The sequence below is a fragment of the Erinaceus europaeus genome, chromosome 4 (assembly GCF_950295315.1).
Source record: "Erinaceus europaeus chromosome 4, mEriEur2.1, whole genome shotgun sequence".
NCBI classification, from domain to species: Eukaryota; Metazoa; Chordata; class Mammalia; order Eulipotyphla; family Erinaceidae; genus Erinaceus; species Erinaceus europaeus.
The window spans coordinates 125,126,236-125,150,412 of record NC_080165.1 but is presented as its reverse complement, the minus strand read 5'-3'; positions in this window follow the sequence as shown (position 1 = coordinate 125,150,412).

Sequence of the window (24,177 nt, the reverse complement as noted above, 5' to 3'; positions counted from 1 at the left end):
ACAATAAACAGAACAACAGATTGCTATTTGAAAGAAATTTTTACTAGTTTCTACTATAAATGACGTATTTATTTGATGAACTATTTACATTATAACTTGCCTTTCATTTTATGTTGATCTTTTTGCATATTTACTAAGGAGATTTTGGGATGAATATAAAGAGATACCATTGTGGCATAGTCTTAATAAAATAGTTTTATGTCAAGTAAAAGAGGCTGTATTTATGTAAGGATGTAGGCTTAAAACCACAAGGTGACATCAATGAATAAGAATTTTCAGAAATTTAGATACCTGAGTATCCTCTAACACATCAACAAAAATTGACTTGTGAACTCATGGGAGGGAACAGGAAATTGTATGATAAATATCAAGGTTAAAAATACTAATTAGGGGTCAGGAAATAATTTACCTGGTAGAACACATATCTTGCCCATCAGAACCATGGCTGGATGCAACCTCCGTCGCCATAAGGAAGTACCATGACACAGAAGTGGCTTTCATGTGTGGTGGAACGGTGGTGATGTGGTGTCTCTCCCACTCTATCTAAAATCAAAGTAATGAAAGAAGTTGGGTAGATGGCTGGACGGATGGTATAGCGCATGGGTGATGCCTGATGTCACATTGAAAATAAACTTAATCTTATAGTAAACCAAAGTAGTATAGTGATTATAATAGTTCAATGTCCAAAAGTGTTTGCATTTTAATGATATCAAAGGACCTACTGTATTGTTTGAAGACTTGCTTAATGTTTTGGGTTTTTTTTCAAATGTAAGTGTTAATGAATAGAGATGTTAATGTGCCTTTGGTTGCATAAATAAATGACAAGTTTTTAATTAGTGCATTTGCCTTCATGTGAAATAGAGATCCAAGAACTGCTCCATTTTGGCAGATCGTATTTGCCAGAAATCACACTTGTGACCTCAGGTGTGCAAGCTCTGTACGTTAGTGCTGAGTTAGCTCCTTAGCTCCAAATGCCATATTTTATTAGTAATAGAAATTTAATCTGTAGCACATACATGGAATATACTGGAATCTTCTGTGAATAAGCGGGAGCATGAAAAAAAGATCAAAACTTCATTTAAGATATTTTTATTTCTTTAATTATTAGTGAATGAATTGATAACAGAACAAAAGTGGACCTGGGTGTTAAGAGGTCATCTCCAAAATATATTCTTTTAACTTACTGACACAAACATCAAAATGGTGATATTCTTATTCACTGGTTACTGTTAGCATGTTCCAGGGTTCCAGATTCTATTTTGCCTCTTTGCACTGGTCTGACCTCTTCAACTATTATACAGGGGGATGACGCATACTGTAGACACAGACCTCTTATTACCTATATGTCTTTTCTTTGTGACTGGTAGTTTGAATAAACTTCAGATAAAATGCTGATCATGGGTCCCATCCTGAATATCATTTCCTATAATAATAATGTGATGGGAACAACATTTTAGAATAGAAGATTGTAAAGAAAAGGACTCGGGCGGGGGGGAGGGCAAAACTTTGTTCCTCTTAAGTACACATTTTTAATTAAAATAGAAGGACACTGAGAGACTTTTGGGGGGTGAATCTATTCATTTTAGAGTTAATGAAACTAAGACCCAGAATGGTTATTAAATTTTTCCCAGAATTGAAAAAAAAGTTAATGATTTAACAACAATCACTACTGAACAACAATGAGTATCAGGCCTCCTGGAATTCATACCTGTGTATTTTGTAGGATAGCTAGGAGGTTTCCAATAAATATTCCCCCTGGTAAGACTCTGCATATAATTTTTAATATATCCAGATTAGTATTGTATAATCTGACATAGATATAACTGATAGTGTATAATCTTTTGTAGAGAAATATAATCCCCTGGATAGTGTGTTCTATAGCAAAGAAGCATTAGTTGCTTAACATAAAAGTAAAATTATTATCCAGACAAGGATCATGGAGATTAAAATAATGATCTTATTATACTTACAATTATAAGTATATTTATAATTATATTGAATACATTATGCATGTATTAAATGTATATCTATGTTTATATGTTCTATATCATCCCTTTGGATTATATTTCCCATCTAAATGTCAACATTAGCATGCTAAAATATATCTAGTAACATAATCCAGTGAAACCCCTGATGTATATAAATAAGTAATGAGCTAGATTGTTAAAATATTTGCTTATTTTTCTCTTTTTCTTTTACCCTAAACTATTGAAAGTTTACTCAGCTGTTTTTGATGTCTTAAACTACTCTCTCCAGCCATCTGTTGATTTTTTTTTCATTTTGTAAAAGTAGTCTAAACCTGTACATACAGAATTTGAGTAAAATAACTATCTTGACTTCTTGTTGGCTGCATGTGAAAAGAATTTCTAATTCAGATTTAATAATAATATCAGGACTATTCTCATCCTCCACCAGACAACACTTTGAATGCTGTGTGACTGTTTTCTTTACTCTTTCTGTGCAGACAATCCTATTCACTATAAGCACCATTAAAGAACCAAATGTCAATGAACCCAGCAATGAACTAATAGTTACTTGACCAGCACATGATCCAAAGCTTTGAGGAATGCCAAATGCTTCTTTTTTCAACAAGTTCACTTCATTCAAGGGGGAACAATAATTTCATTTAAAGATTTATTTTTATGAACATGTTATGAATGTTCTGGATGTTCCCTGTAATGTTTTGTGAAAGACAGAGATACCTCTCCAAGAAACATGAGGGAAGCCGGCTGGCCAAAGGGACAGTTTGGCCTGTAGTGGGCAGATCCAAAGGATGGAAGGAATTGGCTTAGTCCTAGAGAGGAATTATACTCACATGATGTAGTGGGATTATTTTATCTTCTACCTGACAGTATTCTGTGGTATTTCCCTTTATTCTCTTTCCTCTAACCTCTCCCTGACCCTTCCTCACCTCCAAGTGGGTAGTGGGAAGAGATCAGCAGCTTGGGAATGGAATCATGATGGTCATTCATAGGACCCTTCCAACAGTCCAGGTTGGAGGCCAAGCACCTGAAAAAAGTTCTTAGTTAAGAAGCACTTCTACTCTCTAGTGAATTACTCTCTTAAGTTGGTTGAGAGGAGAAGGACAAGAACTGGAGAGAGTTGCCTCAAAGAAAAGGAGAGATGGGCTCTAGGGCAAAAAGCTGAAAGAGAGTTCAGGTGTCTATAGCTCCCCACCTTCTTAGGGATCATACAGTTATGCATCCACTGGTAGAAATGGATGTACTATTAGAGAGATTTTTCTTACCATTTGCATGATTAGCTTTTGTTCCATGTGCTCACTAGATTAGCTTGCTCATTTAAAATATAGGGCAAAGTCAGTGAAAAGAAGAAATAACTGGTCCCTAAAAGGGCCTGTAAGTGTTCATTAAAACAGATCTTTGTATTTATATGATTGTTGTTTGTATCTTTAAACCTGACCAATTGTTACATTGCCATGTATTGGCTAGAAGAATAACTAAAGACTCTCTTCAATGAATGGTGCTGGGAAAACTGGGTTGAAACATACAGAAGAATTAAGACTGAACCATTTATCTCACCAGAAACAAAAATCAACTCCAGATGGACCAAGGACCTGGATGTTAGACCAGAAACTATCAAATACTTAGAGGAAAACATTGGTGGAACACTTTCCCACCTAAACTTTAAGGACATCTTTGATGATACAAATCAAATTGCAAGGAAGATCAAAACAAAAACAAATCATGGGACAACAACAAATTGAAGAGCTTCTGCACAGAAAAAGGAACCATCATACAAACAAAGAGAACCCTCACAGAATGGGAGAAGATCTTCACATGCCATATATCAGACAAGAGTTTAATAACCAAAATATACAAAGAGCTCAGCAAACTTAATGACAAAAGAGCAAATGGCCCCATCCAAAAATGGGAAGAGAATATGAACAGAATATTTACTACAGAAGAAATCCAAAAGGCTAACAAACATATGAAAAACTGCTCTAGGTCATTTCTTTTGTCAGAGAAATGCAAATAAAGACAACATTGAGATATGACTTCACTCCTGTGAGAATGGCATATGTCAAAAAAGGACAGCAGGAACAAATATTGGAGATGCTGTGGGGACAAAGAAACCCTTCTGCACTACTGGTGGGAATGAAAATTGGTCTAACCTCTGTGGAGAGCTGTCTGGAGAACTCTCACAAGGCTAGGCATGGACCTTCCATGTGACCCAGTAATTCCTCTCCTAGGAATATACCCCCAGGCCTCCATAACACCCTACCAAGAAAATATGTGTACATCTATGTTGATAGCAGCGCAATTCATAATAGCCAAAACCTGAAAGCAACCTAGGTGCCCAACAACAGATGAGTAGTTGAGAAAGCTGTGGTATATATACACAATGGAATACTATGCAGCTATTATGAACAATGAACCCACCTTCTTTGACCCATCTTGAATGGAGGTAGAAAGAATTTTGTTAAGTGAACTAAGTCAGAAAGATAAAGATGAGTATGGAATGATCCCACTCATCAACAGAAGTTGAGAAAGAACAGAAAGGGAAACCCAAAGCAGGATCTGATTAAGTTTGGAGTAGAGCACCAAAGTAAAAATCTCTGGGTGGAAGGTGAGAGTGATGCTCAACATCACTTGGTGGGGGAGGATGGGATGGGACACAGTCTTTTGGTGTTGGGAATAGTGTTTATGTACACTCCTATTAACTTGTAGTCATATAAATCACTATTTAATTAATATGAGAGGGGAAAATTGGTTCAATGTCTCAAACTTTTTAATGCACAGACCATAGGCTGAGTCTTTGAAATGTTAACTCTCCTAAAAGCTTAGACCAGGGAGAACAGAAGCAACCAGTGGCAATACTTTATAAAATACACACACACACACACACACACACACACACACACACACACACACACACAAATATATATTCAAAGGACAGGTTATGGTGAGGTCCTGTATGATACAGAAAATCCCAACAACGGGATTTTCAAAGTTAACCCAATTGCCAAATAATTTGATTATAGCAATAACTATATTGCCTTCTTAAACCCTAAGACAGCAGGAATCTCCCACTTCCTCTATAAAGCCCAAATTTCCCCCAGTCCTGGATCCTTTAGAGTGGGGCTTACTTTCCAGCATGCTTCTTTCAGTTCATACCAACTGATACTGCATCTGCTTATCCCAACCTATTCAGTGCAATGAGTACCACTTCGGCAAACTTTATTTCAGAATGTGTCTCTGAAATCAGGCGTGGAATGTCAACTCTTCAGCATCATTACTTGGGTAAGACCTTTCCTTTCTCATAGGACTCCTTAATTCCATTTTGGGTAGTCCACTACCTAACAAAAACTCAAAACCTAGATATAGACTAGGTCCCATGAGATAAGGCTAATGTACACATGTATCCATAAATTAGGGCAAAATATACACATTAAAGCAGAAGTGCACAATAGTTTGCAGTGAGTCAATAAATAAAGCAAGCAGGTAGAAAGATCTAAAAAGACACCTTAAAGTGCCTAATAAAATAGTTTCTACTTAGACCTAGATACCCTCCTCACCTACTTCCTATTACACTTCCCTCAGTTACTCCAAAGCTAAACTTGTCAGACAAAGTAATGACTACAAAAGCTGAATAAGGGCACGAGACTGGCATACTTTAATGATTATTCTTTAGTCACTATCAGGCCACCCCATCAGCTGGTGGCTTAGTTGGGGAGTCCTGGGATTCCCACACAAATACGATGAGCCTAGACCTCAAATAGATCCCTCTCTCCATTGACACTGGTCATTTTCATCAGTGAACAGCATAATAGATCCCTTTGGGGAACCCATAGGACCTTTCCCTCAATGTGGATCAACAATGGTAGAGAATGTTCCATCCTCTGAAGGGTGGTTGGATAACATACTCTATCTACCACCTGAAGAAGATGGGTCCTGAAATTGGTACAACTAGTAATGTTCCTACTGATGACCACAGAATGCAAGTTCGGACCTACAGGGATGTAGAGGTTACATAGGCTCCTATGCTGAATATGGGCCCCTGATCAAATCGATGGGGTTTACAATCAACAAAATTTATGCACTTTTCCTACATGTGGGAGCTACTCTCTTCCCTGATCCAGCTTTCTAGTCCTTTTTCCAGCCATGACAGCATCTTCCCAGACATAATCCTGGGTCCACCTACATATCAGACATCAGGCTCAGGCAAAAGCTAATAAAGTCATAGGCCCTTTGAAATATAACTAAAATAGTCCTACTAGCTATTTCCAAAATAGAGACCCCAAATCTTCATCTGCAGTATTCCAGCCTTTATGTTCATAATTAATCAATAATTTTTATGGCTTTATATGTTAACTCGTTTTCAGCCACCAGGTTCCAGATACTGCCATGTTACCAACCGGACTTCCCTGGACAGATCACCTCACTAATGTGTTCTAAAGCTCCTTTTCCTCAGAGCCATGCTCCACTCGGGAAAGAGAGACACAGGCTGGGAGTATGGATCAACCTGTCAATGCCCACATTCAGTGGGGAAGCAATTACAGAAGCCAGACCTTCCACCTTCTGCATCCCATAATGACCCTAGGTCCATATTCCACAGGGTTAAAGAATAGGAAATCTATCAGGGGAAGGGATGGGATACTGAGATTTGGTGGTGGGAATTGTACCCCTCTAATCCTATAGTCTTGTCAGTGTTTCCATTTATAAATAAATAAATTAAAAAAATAATAACTAAAAAATGATAGTAAAAGTTTAAACATATGTCATTTTATATGCCAGTCACAAGTTTGTGTTGTCACTTATGCTTTTGACCAATTGGCTGTAAATTAAGATTTTGCCTTGAGTTCTGTTTATTTGATAGAGCCTATCACAGAACTCAGGAAATTGGTTAACTATGTTTATTATTTATTACAAAAGACACTCAAATATGTGAATGACTGTCCAGATGAAGAGATACTTGGAAGGTTCTGGAAGAATCACAGGCACAAGAATTTCTGTCCCTATGGAGTTTTGTGTGTATCATCATCCTGCTGTGTGAATATACTTTGATTAATAAATAAAAAAGCTGTGTAAATCCTGTTGTTCAGGAACTTGTAAGGAAGTTTCAGTATGTAGGCTTGAATGAACTGCTTCATGATCATTGGTAATCAAACACAATATATAGTCTCTCTCCCTTCCTCAAAGTTGGGTGGTCAGAATGAAAAGTCTGGCCCTCTAATTACGTTGTTGTTTTCTGTGGAAACTTTCCTTCATCTTTATGTTACCTATGAGCCTTCCAAAAGTTACCTGATTGACATAAACTCAAGTGTGGCTGACAAGTGTTACATATAACAGAAGATGCTCCCACTACTGCTGTCACTTAAAATTCCACAGGCTTATGGGTCTGTGAGCCAGGAACCTTAGATGAAGACCTAAATATATATGTTTATTGTCAATCACAATATAATAATGATATAACTTTGATTCCCTGGAAAACAAAGTTCTGGGATAAGGGCTTTTGTATTAGAAGACTTATTTTGGCAAACTATCCAAAGAAAGAGGAGTTCAGGAATTGTAAAAAGTGAAACAGTAGAAGATAAAGGTGATCTATAACATGTCAATTAACTTATCACCTCTCATCTGTTATTGGACACCTAACTTGCTTTCCAATTTGGCCTATTAAAAATCATGCTGCTGGGAGTCTGGCGGCAGTGCAGCTGGTTAAGTGCACATGGCACAAAGCTCAAGGACCCACCTAAGGATCTTGGTTCAATCCCCTGGCTCCCCACCTGCAGGGGAATCGCTTCACAGGTGGTGAAGCAGGTCTGCAGGTGTTTTTCTCACCCCCTCTCTGACTCCCTTCCTCTCTCCATTTCTTTCTGTCCTATCCAACAATGACAACATCAACAACAATCAGAACTACAACAATAAAACAACAAGGGCAACAAAAGGGAATAAATAAATAAATAAATAATCATGCTGCTCTGACCATAGGTATATAGATCTCTTTGTATGTGTATTTGTTTCCTTAAGATATACCCCCAGGAGAAGAATTGCTGCATCATAGTGTAGGTACATTTCTAGCCTTCTGAGAGTTCACAAGAGCTCTCAACAGGGGTTGAACCAATTTACATCCCATCAGAAGTGTGGAGAAAATACGGACAGAATGTTCACCAAAAAAAAAAAAAAAGATCCAAAGGATCAGCAAACATATGAAAAAATGCACAGTCATTGATTATCACAGATACACAAATCAGGACAATGAGATGCAATTCATCAGAAAGGACAGTAACAACGAATGTTGGAGAGGTTGTGGGCATAAAGGAACTGTTTTTTTGTGTGTGTGTGTTTAATGAATGAATGCTTTGTGTTTTTAGGTCAATCACTATGAATCTTTTTTCTTCACACCTGATAAAGATCTTTGCTCTGGTGTGCTCTTTTTCTTTCCTACATAATTCGTTTTTGCTGCTTTACTGGATCGCTCACAGCAGCACACAAACATTCGGAGTTATCCCTGACCATGAAAGTAAAACGATACTCAGTCCTGATATTTCCACTTCACTAGTGACTGATTTTTCTGTCACCTTTATGGTAAAACTCATTTAAGAGAGTCTTGTTTCTTTTTATATACTTTACCCCTAAATTTCTTTTGAGAACATTTCCTTTCTACTTTTTATTCTCAACAATACACAATCAATATTGGCAAGATGACTAATTTCCAATTAATAAAAATCCAATGTTCAATTTTCATAATCTTCCCCCATGACTTCTTGATACCAATTGACGTAATAGATCTATCTACACTATTAATTTACCTTTTCAGCATTTTTCTCTTAATTTTTTAGATTGTATTTGCTGTATTTTGATACTGGAATAATTTACTCCTTTAAAACTTAGTCTAGGGACTGAGTGGTGCCACACCTGGTTGAGCACACATATTACAATAAACAAGGACCTGGATTCAAGCCCCTAATCCTCACCTGAAGGAGGGAAGCTTCACAAGTGATGAAGCAATGCTGCAGGTGTCTCTCTTTCCTTCTCTACCTTGGTCTACCCCTCTGTTTTTCTCTGTTCTATCAAATAAATAAATAAATAAAATAAAAAATTAAATTTACTTCATAGTCATTCCCTTAAACTCTATCATTCAAATGCATGGTTTTAAACACCAAGTATATGCTGATCTTTCCTACATGTTTTGTGCTCTAACCTCTTCTCTAAATTAGAAGAATATTTTGGAAGTTGGTGTGGAGAAAGGGTTGAAAGGCCAACAAAAATACAAGAAAAATTTCATGCAGCAGTTTATAAGTACTTTTGACTATCTAAAAAAAAAAATAAGAAAAAAGAAAAAAAATTATTTGGGGTGATTTCATCAAATCTACAAATAAGTAAAGTAGAAAGTGTATTTCTGTATATGTATTGCTGAATGGAGAAATAAAATATGGCATATTGCCATGTATCCAAAATCTTTGTTATATGATGGTCCCCTTGGTATAAAAACTTAATAATGTTGTCCAATATAATTGAAATGTAAGCATATTAAAATGTATTTTATCAAAAAATAGGAACATGATAGATAAGATTCTTCAACATTTATCTCCTCTAATACATATATAATACATAAAATCCAATTTTATAATATGGTTGTTGAAAACTTTGCCTGGAAATCCAAATATATACATTCATTACATAATAAACATATGCAGTGTATTTTAAAGTCTTAGTTTTACCATCAGCATTCTAAATTAGCTACAATTTTCTTTTTAGATGAATCTTTTAAAAATATTATATTTATTTATTTTTATTAGAAATAGAGAGAAATGAAAGAAAGCAGATGATAGCTAGCTAGATAGAAAGACAGACAGAGAGAGAGAGAGAGAGAGAACGGAAAGAAGTCAGGAAGGAAGGAAGCTCCAGCACTATTTCACCACTTGTAAAATTTTCCCCTTGCGGGTAGGTACCAGGAGCTTGATTGAACTTGAGTCTTTGCACACTGTAACTGTGTGATCAACTAGGTATGCCACTGCCTAGCCCTTTAGCTGATTTCTTTCTTTCTTTTTTTTTTTTTAGCTTGAGCAATTTTTAATTGCATAAATTTAGCATGAAAATCCCTTTTAGAAGTTTTCATCACAATTTTTGCATTTATTAGAAACTTAGGCACTAACTTTATCCCCAATATTTCCCATCTTCTATGATCAATATATATTATTCTTGTGTTAGCATTGTTGAGTTAATTAAACCTTTTATATTAATCGCCAGTAATTTTTAACAAGTTACATGATATTAAGATGATTCCTGGGGCTGAGTGATTGCTCATCTGGAAGTTCATGCCATACCATATATGAGGTCCTCATATCAATCTTGCTGATTAAATGAGATTATAATGAATATCACCAATGGAGTTCCATGGATGGGATATTGTTATCTTTTCTTCTCTCTTCTAATTTTCTTTCTCTGCTGCCTCAACTGCAAAGTATATAGAATTATTGATATTTGACCAAAAAAACAAGTGTAGGTATCATGCAGGCACAAGACCCTCTGTTCACTCTTTGGGACAGCATTTTTTTTTTTTTAATATTTATTCCCTTTTATTGCCGTTGGTGTTTTATTGTTGTTGTCATTGTTGGATAGGACAGAGAGTAATGGAGAGAGGAGGGGAAGACAGAGAGGGGAGAGAGAAAGACACCTGCAGACCTCCTTCATTGCTTGTGAAGTGACTCCCCTGTAGGTGAGGAGTGGGGGGGCTTGAACCAGGATCCTTACGCCGGTCCTTGCACTTTGGGCCACGTGCACTTAACCCACTGTGCTGCCTCCTGACTCCCTTTTTATTTTAGGATGATTTTTTTCTGTTCTACAAAAAGTCTGTTAGGAAAGTATGAATTTCTTCAGCATGAAAGACTACATAATTGGGTCAAGAAGAAAATTTCTCAAAATACTAGTCAATTTAGTGATTTCAAAATCTACCTTTGAAATTCAGATAGCAGTTTTGCTTATACAGTGGTTGCTTTATGTGTCATAAACACATGGGATAATAGCCCACAAGACACATTAAGATAATTACCAGAAGGTAGAAATTGAGTGAATAGAAAGTCAATACTGGGGCCTGGCGGTGGCACACTTGGTTAAGTGCACACACTATAGTGTGCAAGGACGCAGGTTCAATCCGCTGCAAGGGGAGAGCTTTATGAATGATGAAGCAGGGATGCAGGTGTCTCTCTCTTTTCGCCTCTACCTCCCCCTCCCCTTTCAATTTCTGGATGTCTCTATTCAATAATAAATAAATAAATTTTACTCATTCAAAAAAAGAAAGTCAATACAGAAAAGTGGAGTATATAGAAAATAGTAGATGGAGAGATACATAGGTAATAGAATTAGAAAAGATGGTGGTAAAATATGAATCATGAAATTATCATTAAGTTGATGATCAGAATCACAGAAACTAACTAGAAATGAAGACAACACTAGAACACTTGTAAAATCTCAATGCCAGAAAAGACAGAGAAATGTCATAGCCCCTTGTAAAGTATTTCCCAGTGTGGATCATGTATCACTTTCTGCTTCTGGAGTAGGCAGTTGCAACAGAGAAAAGCAGACATTTAGAACAGTCATTCAGGTAATTAATTACACTCATTCTGACCTGGTTTTCTTTGAACTTAGAAATCACATAAACATCTGATAAGTTTCACAGAAAATGTAACCGTGAATATAAAAGGAAGCAAAGCTACTTCCATATAAAGTGACATTGCCACCAACACCATTTGTCAAAAGAAAGTTTCAAATGCAGTATCTTTTTGGAGATAACAGAGAAGAAATTTTGATTTTGAAATCCTGACATTTATTTGGTCTCAGCAATAAAGTTGGTAATTTATCCTGAGTTACGGGTTTCCCCTCTCCCTCAGGCTCTTCCTATTTAACCACAATTAAAATAGCTGCCCGCTGTAATTATTATTGCTTTACTCAGCACAGTAACCTTTAGTGTCTGTAAAGATTTTAGTGTCTGTAAAGATCTTGGTGTATTTTCCAGGATGCCATAAGTGTCTGGGCACTTGTAAACTATGTGATTCAGTAAAAATATTTCAGCTGTGCTTTTCTCCAGATTGACATCATAAGCTCCTACTCCTTTCTATTGAGGAGCATTCATGATTGACAAAATAATTAATCTGGAGAATGCACTTGCTTTGTTCTGGTCGCAACCCAGGTTCAAGCTCAGACCCAAGAGTACTGGAGGGTGACTCTGTGCTTATAAAAAAGTTGGCCCAGAGGAATGAAGCTCCAGTGACAACAACAGAGCACTTGGGGACCTTTTCTCTCTACCTTTGTATTTGTTATTTGCAAAGAGTGAAGCATAATCACATGCTATTCTTTCTTAGTGAATAAAATCATGAGGTTCTTACATTCTGTCATATATCATGGTTGATAATCATCAAGTGAGGGTTCAAGACTATTGAACCTTGCAGATGATTTCTAGTGATTGGGTTGTCGCTATGCTTTTGTTGTGTGGATCCTCCAGAATTTGATAAATGATGAAGCACTAATTTGGGAACTTTTTCCTCATTCAAAGTGTGGGTAGCCTTAGATTTTATTCCAGGAATTTTTTCTGTATCTCATTCTTGGAAGTTTCAGATATGTTGGAAATATGTGTAAACAACTTTGAGGATTTTTTTTCTTAATTAGTGTAATTTTTTTTTTGCATTCTGTTCTGCTCATTGAAAACACCAAGTCTGTTGAGATCTGTGAGTTGTTAAGAGATAATCTTGTACATTTCCCATATCATGTAAAAAAAGAAGATTGAAAGCAAAATAAGCTGTGATAACAATAGAAACAGAAGCTTTCTTATGAGCTGGCTGAAGGAAAAATCACTCTTCCTTTAGAAAACATTTAAACCATGATATGCCATTCTAATTTGATTTCTGCTAAGACGTCCTTTAAGAAAATTAAAGGGGGCCAGGCAGTAGCACAGCAGGTTAAGCCCACATGGCGTGAAGCACAAGGATCGGCATAAGGATCTCGGTTAGAGCCCAGGCTCCCCACCTGCAGGGAGGTCGCTTCATAGGCGGTGAAGCAGGTCTGCAGGTGTCTGTCTTTCTCTCCCCCTCTCCCCTTCTCTGTCTTCCTGTACTCTTTCAATTTCTCTGTCCTATCCAACAACAACAATATCAATGACAGCAATAATAATAGCAACAACAGTGATAAACAACAAGGGAAACAAAAGGGGAAAATGGCCTCCAGAAGCAGAGAGAGAGAGAGAGAGAGATAAAGAAAGAAAATTGAAATGACCTCTTCAGAGTAATTCTGAACAGCATTCAATTTGCTGGGTGTTTCCCCCATATGTTTACACTGTTTGTATTAAAGATTATCTTATTTTTCTAACCAATCAGAAATTTATAGTTAAAGAACCACTTCAGATTTTTATACATGTAAGTACTTGTTTAATAAGCAATAGGCAGTGAATTTAGGATGGACCTCTCCACTCAGGATTTAACTAAATCCTTCGAAGTTTTGTGTTGCTGCTTTCTGTCATGTTGCTTGAGCCAATTAATTTCTAAAAAGTGTAAGATCCTAACAGTAGGGCTTAATCCAGAAATCCTCAAACTTGATATTATAGTCAGGTTCTTATATTTATTTATTTATTTTTCAGAAGGAGAAAGAGAAGAATGGGCCTGGGAATGATCCTTGTTGCTCTGGAGATGTTTTTTCTCCCTGAAAAAATTTTACATAAGCCCCACTTTATTAAAATGTGCATACACACACTCAACCCAGTTTAATTACCACTAAAATAATCATCTAGAGTTTTAAGAGTGGGTGGTACTGAGGGTCTTCAGATCCCTAGGGAACTGCAGCCTAGATCAGCCCGGGACATTGCCAGATGTGACTGTTATTTCCCTCCACATTCTTTGATCACACTTTTTCCCACTTCCCTCACTATCCTCTCACACAGTATCACTGTTTTGATCCATGATCTCCTTTCACAGTTCTTTAAAGTTAGACAGTTTCCAAGTTTCTCAAGAAAATGCTTAAGAAATACATTTTCTCTATTTCCCACCATGAATCTCGCTGAAGCATTCCTTAATTGTCTATTTTAACATTTTATGGAGCCACAAATTTTGTCTAAGATTTGACTTTTAGCTTATTCTCTCCAATCTGTTCCTATTATTTAGCCTAGTCCTGTTTCTTTTTGCCATTGCCTCTTTCCTGCACTCTTGAATTTGTGATGAAAAGCATCAGAATAAAGATTCAGAAATAGGAATGGAGTATGGGCAACTTCTAGATGACTTAAGGTGTGTGTGTGTGTGTGTGTGCATGTGCGTGTGCGTGTGCGTGTGCATGTGCGTGTGTGTGTCAAAATTTTAGAGTATTACCACAACAAAGAAAGAGATTAGAAACACAGTGAGGAGTCCCAAACTGGAAGATAGGTCAGAACAAGGCAGAAAGTCTAAATCAGTACTCACAAGTTTTCGGTACTAAAAGGGGTTGGAGACACAAGTAATTACTATTTAGATGGGAAATCTTGCCAGTTTCTAATGTAGTCTTACAAGTGCCATTCCCGAATAAGTGAGCCATGTAAGAGCACTGGTAAATCTGTTAGCAGAACATAGTCAGGAATGTGCTTCTGAATTGCTCCACACTCCCCTATTTAACAGCTTTGCCCAACCCGTCTACATAAATCAAACCCACAATTATGTTTTCATTCAACACCCTGCCACTTACAGTTGCCTTCTTGTCTATGTATGATGGAAATGTGTTATATATTTAAATTTTGATCACCATTTTCTAAATATTTCTACATTTCCTATGGAATTTTCTTTAGTGGGTAAAATTATTATTTTTTAAATCTTTTCTCAACTAATTTTATCCAAAAATGACAAAGTAGGGAGTCTACACTGGGTCACTTCTATGTCTCCTATTTCTGGCAGCCAGCATTTTACATAGGGTATAATTTCCTGCCAAATTCTAGTTTTATTTCAAACATCTCAGCAGAGCTGTCCAGGAAGCTATGAGTAATTTAACTGTCACCTAAGTCACACATTGACTGGCCTAGTTTATTCTCGGTGCAGTTTAGACAAATTAATTGAATTAACTGAATGTGAAATTGACTGGAGGATTTGGAATTTGGGGGGCTGGGAGGGGTACTATGTTTAATTTCCAGAAATACATTCAAATAAGTTGGGTGAAGCAAGAAATGGTGCTGATTGGAATACAGATGGTTGTTTCATGGCTATCAAAATGACAGTCTTGTTTCTCTGGTAAAAAGTACAAACAACTTGAGTGTGAATTATTCTAGTAAATCAAACACTTAAGAAGAAAGTTGAATCGTCTTCTTTCTCTCTTTGAGAAGTATTTTCCTTTCTTTGTAAATAGTGTTCTAATACTTAAAAAACAGGGCTGCCTGCTGTGCTGAATTATATGCAGAAGTTTTTCTGATAGAGAGCATAGTCCCTTAGGAACAGAACCAAAACTATTCTTTTTGTATAGAACTATAGGTCAGATGAAATATGTTTCTCTCTGGAAAGAAGCCAAAGCTTTATTCACCTTGTCACTCAAACTTTTCTGCGTACTATATAATTAAAACATGAATGCTCAGCTTGACATTTCAGTCTGAGTAAAAGTGGACATGAAAGTCTAATCCAGATGTATGATAGGGAAAAGAATCTCACTTTTTTAACTTTTAAAACTGAAATCTGCAGCTGGAACCAGAGAGCAGGCTCACCAGTAAACAACAACATTGCATAAATGGGAGAGACCCTGGGTTTGGTCCCTGGAACTACTTAAGTGAGCGAGAAAACTAAGTGGAAATCCTCTCATCCCCCAACCCCTTCCCACTACCACCCACCAAATGATAATTTAAAAATTGGTCAGGAAGGTAATTCAACAGTGGAGTGATGTCTTACATGTGTTTTTTAGGTTTTAAATAAAGGGGTGGGGATAAAGTAACAGCAACATATGTATTAATTAGGTTGAAGGATAAAATAGACACATTGCAATTTAGGATGCTTGCAGTAGAGTTAATAAAAGTATGCCATCTAAATACAGATACATGAATGACAAAACTTTGAGAAAGACCGAGTATATGAACATGTGTTCATATGTCTATATCCTTTCTTCTTCTTTTTTTTTTTTTTAATGTTAGAAGTGGCTTAAAGAACTTAGTACTACAGGGACAGAAGGAAAGAGGTACATTTAAGATTGTGTTTTTGTTTTGTCACCATATCGTCCTGTAGGTGGCAGCACCAACAAAGCAGGGGTCAGAGAAGAATGGGTTTAAAATCTTGAATTTCTAGTTAAACAAATCCAGGGGAAATCAAGAACTATGTTTGATCTTTTAATGGAATACTGATGCTGAAAATTCTCCAAGCAATTTATCTGTTACTCAAATGGAAATATGCATATGCATTTACATACACACACCTCTCACTTAAAGAAGAACGTGTTTGGCAAAGGACAGCCCCTCCACATTAAGTTGGAGGACTGGAAGAGCAGGACCAACAGCTTGAAAGCTGTCAGGAGCTGCTTGTTGCTGGCTTTGAAAGTGACTGGGATCCATGTGGATTCAGTCGGCTAGGAAGGATCGTCAGTTTCCCCAATGAATGGGTACTCATGGGATGCACCACGGGAAGGTCGATCCAATGCATCTCACTTAAAGAAAATAGAACAAAGATGGGTCTCTTAGAATTACCAGTGACATTATAGATAACCCAGTCTCTCAGTCTCTTTCTCTCTGTGTATGTGTGTTTGCATACATACACACGCGCGCTGGTCTTCTCAGCTTAAAGTATCAATTCTTTCTAAAATTTTTCATTTTGTTTACTTATCTTGCATAGAGACAAAGAGAAATTGAGAGAGAAGGGGGAGAGAAAGAGAAAGAGAAACACTCGCAGCACTCATTCACCACCCCTAAAGTTTCCCCTCTACACGTGTGGACTGGGGATTTTAACATGTATGGTGATAGCATGTCTGTTTAATCACGTGTGCCACTACTGAGCCTCTGAAGTTTCATTTCTAGCATAAAAAGGAATTTAGCCCAGATTATTTACTTTAGTGATCACCAAATAGTGTGAATTTTGTAGCTGGAGTTAGAATCCTAATCCCAATTTGAAGAAAATGAGCATAGTTTCATACAATATCATTATTATTCATTAGTTAGGAGAGGATTGAAATGGTAATAAAGATAATAAAATAAAACAGTGATATAGTCAACCAAAGCCAACCTTATATGTATAGCACACTTAATAGTTATTGTCTTCAGTATAAAAATTTCTAAAAGTGAACATGTTGAAAATTTAGTTCTGTAAAGCAATTATAACATATAGCAAACTTTGACATAGCTTAAAATTAATTTACTATTTTACAGATGTTCACTTCATAATATATAATTTAAAATTCTGCCTAGGTTTTACTTTCCTACATAGATTGGAAACTCCTATTATACATTATTATAAATATAAAATTATATTTAATCTTCAGCAGCACTACTTTATGAGGCATAAATTTTATATAAAGTTCACCTTTTATTAATCCACTCTGAAAATGAAAAAAGTATTATTCTCTCACATTTAAACACTATGAAATTGAAGATTAGAAGAGAATAGATGCTAATTAATCAGACAAGACTTTATTATTTTAAAACTTTATTATATTACAACATCTTTAAATAATTCTGATTAATTCTTTTTTTTTTTCTTTTGCTAGAGCACTGCTCAGCACTGGTTTAGGGTGGTGCAAGGGATTGAACCTGGGACTTTGGAACCTCAGACAGGACAGTTTCTTTGTATAACAATTATGCTACCTACCCCTGCCCAATTAATTCAACAGTTATTAGTTTACATTCAAATTGTAAAACATTTTTTGTTTCACAGGGAATGTAGAGGAAACAGCAGTTTTCTTGTCAAATTATCAAGGCACTGATACCATTCTTTTTTGGAAACAAGTTTTCTAGAAGTAAAATATATAATCTGTTGCTACTATCTACAGTTTAAAAGTAAATAATTCTCCTTTGGTAACTGCGTATAACTTAATTATTAAGGTGGTATTTCTTTATTTGATTTCTGAATCATATTCCTACCTTGAAGATGACACTTACATGTTGCTTAGAATTTTCTTAAGAATTTGATTTTCCTATCAGCTAGCTAACTCACTTGTTGCCCTCTACTAAACACAAGAATTATTTGGATTTCCATAAGGCAATCTTACTAGAGTAATAACAACACCAGATTTTTAAATTTTTAAATTTTTATTTATAAAATGGAAATGTTGACAAGACTATAGGAGGGGTACAATCCCACACAATTACCACCACCAGAACTCCATATCCACTCTCCTCTCTTGATAGCTTCCTTATTCTTTATCCCTTTGGGAGTATGGACCCAGGATCATTATGGGGTGCAGAAGGTGGAAGGTCTGGCTTCTGTAATTGCGTCTCTGCTGAACATGGGTGCTGACAGATAGATTCATACTTCCCAGTCTGTCTCTCTCTTTCCTTTATATAATTAAAACTATAAATGCCATCAAGGGGAAAAGTGTTTTTGTGGTATTTCTTCTAGAAGTCTCATGAGAAGGAGTATTATCTTAATACTGCCCATTGAAACTGTACAACTCTCATGGTGGTAAAAAAAAGAAAACCATGAAAAAAAAAAATCTGATTTCCTAAAAGGTGTATCTTTTCTTGCATAGTGTTGTTGAGGAAAAGCAGTGTGACCTACAGGTAGCAACATTTAATAAGGCACCATTGCATTTGCAAGCGCCCTTGACCTATAAATCATAAAGTGCTTCCTAAGCATTAATTAATCCCCCCAACTCCCACATGGGAAAAGTAAATAGTATAAATAAGATCTAATACTCATTTTAATTTCTGAGCTTGAGAACAGCCATAGAACTGCCCACTGTTAATCTAGTTCTGTGTCACAGAAGAAAGTTTATTATGTCTATAGAACAATAGGGGGAACCAGCCCGACTATGTGGCAGGTATGAAGACAATCAAATTATGTCATTTACATGTAGCATTAGATTGGCAATACTGTTTTGTTATTTTCACTTTTCCAAAAGGTCAAATACTCCAATTTGTACAACTTGAAATGCTTCAAGAGAAAGAACTTTTATGCTGAACTCTGAGAATTATTTCTATTATGTCACCTGTCTCCTTGAGGAACTGTGCTACGTGTTAGTGTTGTCTTTCACCTCTTATTTAACTAGTATAATCACCTTCAATTCTACAAACTTTGTCCCAAAGAATACAGATCTTATCTTTTTGTTTGTAGAGTAGTATTCCATTAAATTTAATTCATCTAACTTCTTTATGGAGCCATCTGTCATTGGTTGCTTCCATACTTTATTTATTATTATGAATAGTACAGCTATTAACATATTAATAATGAAATATTAACATAAATATATTTTTTCCGTTAGTGCTTGTGCATCCTTTAGATTTATGCCTAAGAGTGCCATTGCTGTATCATGACATATTTTCACTTTTATTTGCTTGTGGTCTTGCCATTCTTTGTTACATCTTTGACTTACTATACCTCCCCTCCCCCACTACAACACATTCTGTTCTATGAATCAAAATTACTTAAATTACTAAATACATGACTAAGAAAGCAATTTGATTGCTCTGCACATATTTTTTTGTTGTTGTTCATTGCTATGCCTGGCTGACTTTTTCTGTTCAGATAGGACAGAGAGAGAGAGAAAGAGAGAGAGAGAGAGAGAGGGAGAGGAAATGAAACCACAGCACTGAAGTTTTCCCTGTGGGAGTTAGGTTTAAACCTGGATCACATGCATTGCAGACTAGCTGAATTATTTTGCCTGCCTATTGCACAAATTTTATGAAAGTTTTCCTTATCCTATATTCTCAGGTTGAGCACTTTAGTTTACCTACCACAAGCATGTTCATAAGCCGCAAGTTCTTTAAAATACAGAACAATATATTAAATTCTTTATGTATCTAAAATTTTCTTCAGTATTTGTCCCATATTGGGTAGTCAGAAAAGATGTGATAAGCTAGAAAATAAGAGATTCTTTTTCAATATTTCATATACCGACTTAATTATTTTCCAAAGGTCAATGATACTTCCAAGAATAATCTAGGCAAATTTTACTATTTTTATGATAACTTTAAAGGTACTTTTTCAGCTAAATCTTTCACAATATTGACAATCATAACCAATAATCCAGTCTACTACCATTCATATAGGGAGTAATCATACATTCTCTCAGTTTTATGAAAATAGCATAGACATTTCAGAGAAGAAACAAAACAGGTGAGAGTTGAATGATAAAATAAATGCACTGGCCAAGATCTTAATTTATTGGTGTCCATACATCCTTTCTATGATTATAGAATATTACTACAATTGATAACAAAGAGTTAAAAGATGCTGCTGGAAGTATTGTATTGATTTTTCTAAAGACAGTAAAAATCAAATGTTTAATTTCTTTTTCAAAATATAAACTATGAAAGAGTATGATATTTAAAACTTTGCAGCCATATTTCAAATGTCAAAAAAAAGAATAGTGAGTCCCCTCTAAACCCCTCCATATAGGCTTCTCATCATGTTTAGAATAAAGACACTCCGTGACCTGTTTCTTCTAATGTCTGTTTCCTATTCTACTACATACTAATTTAGTCTTTAAATAGAACCTAGAATTTTTAAATGTTTTCATTGTCCTATATTATCAATATTTATCTCCCAGCGGTTATATATTATTTTTATTTTATTTGCCATTAATTAATTGAATCAATCATTGCTCTAATCATGTTAACATATGGGTGTCATTTACTAATACAATGCAAGTTCTGTGAGGGCAGAAATTTTATTTATCTTGTTCATTTCTGTATTCAGTGCCTGGAGTCTACAACAAACTCTTGTGGATGAAAGGATAAGTGAGTTGCTTTGGTATTCATGCCATAGGAAGACAATCACTTCACAATATTCTAGTTGCATATTGATATTTTATTATTTTCAAAGCACTAGAATCTTTACCTAGAAAAAAATACAGTGTTTGAAAATACAGTCCAATAGATTGCTTTTCGTAAATATCCCTCATCATAATCTTCTTTGTGTCTGCTTGTTTTCTTAGTGGATATGGTATTCTCATTGATACGCTAAGAAAAATGATAGCATTTCTTTATTTCTCTTAATTTTGTTAAATGCAGAATCATTTTCCTTTTTTAAGAATTTAGACAAGACACTACCTAAAAGACTGAATTAGTACAATTTAGTGCTATAAATAATCTGAAATGAATATTGGTTTTTAAAGTATCTCTTTTATTCCTAGAAATAACTTAAATATCTATTTTCCAAGATCTTAGCTCAAAAATGGAAAGTAAAAATTTTGCATATATAAGGTTATATTATTAGGTGGGTTGAAATAGAAACACAATTTATCTGCACAATTTATCTGCAATTCGTTCTCCAGATTTATTAGAGAAAATAAAAAATATTTCGTGGGACAATTTTAAATATGCACATATAAACAAACAAATAAAAACAGCATGGGTAAACTGCTCTCTAGAGAAGAGCCAACCACAGTGTTAAGATTGAGCCCATTACGTGTCAGTGCTTTAAGAAGAAAAGCTTTCCTTCAAGACTTTTGTTTTCTTTTTCCTTTTTTCTGACAGTGAGTTTTCCTGTTCAGGGTTGAATTTTTTCAAATAAAAAGTGAGAGAAATGGAGAGACAGAGAGGGGGAACAAAACACTATAGCACTAAAGACTTCTGAGATAGAATGAGAATGACAGAAACACAGAGAGAAGAAAAAGAAACCAGAGCACCGAAAGTGCCCTAGTATAGTGAAATGAGCTTTTCTTCTTGTGGCAGTGTTTCTTTTCTTTTCTTTTTTTAAAGGAATGATTCTTATTCAATATATAGTTACTACATTTATACACTTTTTTCTTTTTTTTAATTTCTTAATACTTATTTCCTTTTGTTGCCCTTGTTTTATCATTGTAGTTATTATTGTTGTTATTGATGCCGTCCTTGTTGGATAGGACAGAGAGAAATGGAGAGAGGAGGGGAAGACAGAGAGGGGGAGAGAAAGATAGACACACCTGTAGACCTGCTTCACCTCCTGTGAAGCGACTCAGCTGCAGGTGGGGAGCAGGGGACTTGAACCGGGATTCTTATGCCAGTCCTTGCTTTGTGCCACGTGCACTTAACCCTCTATGCTACCGCCCAACTCCCATTCTTTATACACTTTTAGCCATGTGGCAAATTTAGCCTAAGATAAAGCTTCTCATTTATCATATTCTCTTACTTGTCGTGAGACTAACTGAATCTGAACATAATACACTCTGCATACTTTTCTGTATCTTGCGTTACAGGTTTAAGGGTAATTTATTGGAGAAAGAAAAATATTTTAATAGAAGAGAATGGATTGTGAAAATGTCTAGGAAAACTATTGTCATTGCTCTATAATCAAATGCTATTTAGGACTAGTTGAAGTACTATTAGAGTTTTAAAACAAAAGGTAGTTGCTAGCTTCATCATCTTTGCTAGTCAAATACCATTGCTGCCTTAAAAATAGTAATGGTTACATTAGAATATGTAGGGCCACAGACAGAGAAATTCTACTATACCAGCTTGATAGATCTGTGAAGTGTTCACATAGTTCATGAATTAAAACAAATGAAAATGTTGACTGATTGTAGGGGTCATGCACTTATTTTTCCTCTGTCCATTTGCTGCCTAATAACTACAATAATTTCTTTTTTATTTTAATTTTTATTTATAAAAAGGAAACACTGACAAAAACCATAGGATAAGAGGGGTACAACTCCACACAATTCCCATTACCAGAACTCTGTATCCCATCCCTTCCCCTGATAGCTTCCCTATTCTTTATCCCTCTGGGAGTACGGACCCACAGTCATTATGGGGTGCAGAAGGTGGAAGGTCTGGCTTCTGTAATTTCTTCCCGCTGCACATGGGTGTTAGCAGGTTGATCCACACTCCCAGCCTGTTTCTCTCTTTCCCTAGTGGGATGGGGCTCTGGGAAAGCAGGGCTCCAGGGCACATTGATGGGGTCGTCTGTCCAGGGAAGTCCAGTTGACATCATGTTAGCATCTGGAAACTGGTGGCTGAAAAAAGAGTTAACATATAGAGCCAAAAAAAAATTGTTGACTAATCATGAACCTAAAGGATGAAAAAGTTGATATGAAGAGTTGGGGGGGTCTCCATTTTGTAGATAGTTAGTAGTCCTATTTTAGTTATATTCCAAAAAGCTCATGACTATACTAGTTTTAAGGGATGACTCCCAGTGATATTTCAACATTTGCAATAACCATAATATGCAACATCTATGATATATGAAGCTCACAATCAAGAAAATATTACATTTTAGCTAGAAATAGTGAAAACAAAAATGTATTTTCCTATCATCATCATCTAAATTTTATGTTCAGACCAAGCTACCTGTGAACATGACATTAAAAACCCCAGTTTAAGAAGTGGATATAAAAAAAAAAAAAAACTATTTACTAAAGATAAGTAAACAAACTTTCTATCCAAGATAAAGCTTATTTACTCTGTCGTGACAGTATCTAATTTACATAAAATGTAAGAAAGTTTAATCAATTCATAGAAGGATATTTTGAAAGAGGGTAAGGAGTCAGTATTTGCATGAGTACTTTTATTGTCTTCATATCTTTTTTTTTGTATTTTATTTAGCACTTATTTCTTTTTTTATTTATAAAATAAAAAATATTGACGAAACCATAGGTTAAGACGGGTACAATTCCACACAATTCCCACTACCGGAGTTCCATATCCCATGCCCTCCCTTGAAAACTTTCCTCTTCGTTTTTTTTCCCCTTTTTGTTGCCTTTGTTGTTTTTCATTGTTGTTGTAGTTGTTGATATTGTACTTGTTAGATAGGACAGAGAGAAACGGAGAGAAGAGGGGAAGACAGAGAGGGGGAGAAAAAAGATACACACCTGCAGATCTGCTTCACCGCCTGTGAAGCAACTACCCTGCACATGGGGAGCCAGGGGCTGGAACCGAGATCCTTAGGCTGCTCCTTGTGCTTTGCACCAAGTGCGCTTAGCCCGCTACGTTACCACTGGACTCCCAGCTTTCCTATTCTTTTTTTAAAAATTTATTTATTTATTTATTTATTTATTTATTTATTTATTTATTTAAGAAAGGAGACATTAACAAAATCATAGGATGGGGGGGGTACAACTCCACACAATTCCTGCCACCCAATCTCCATATCCCATCCCCTCCCCAATA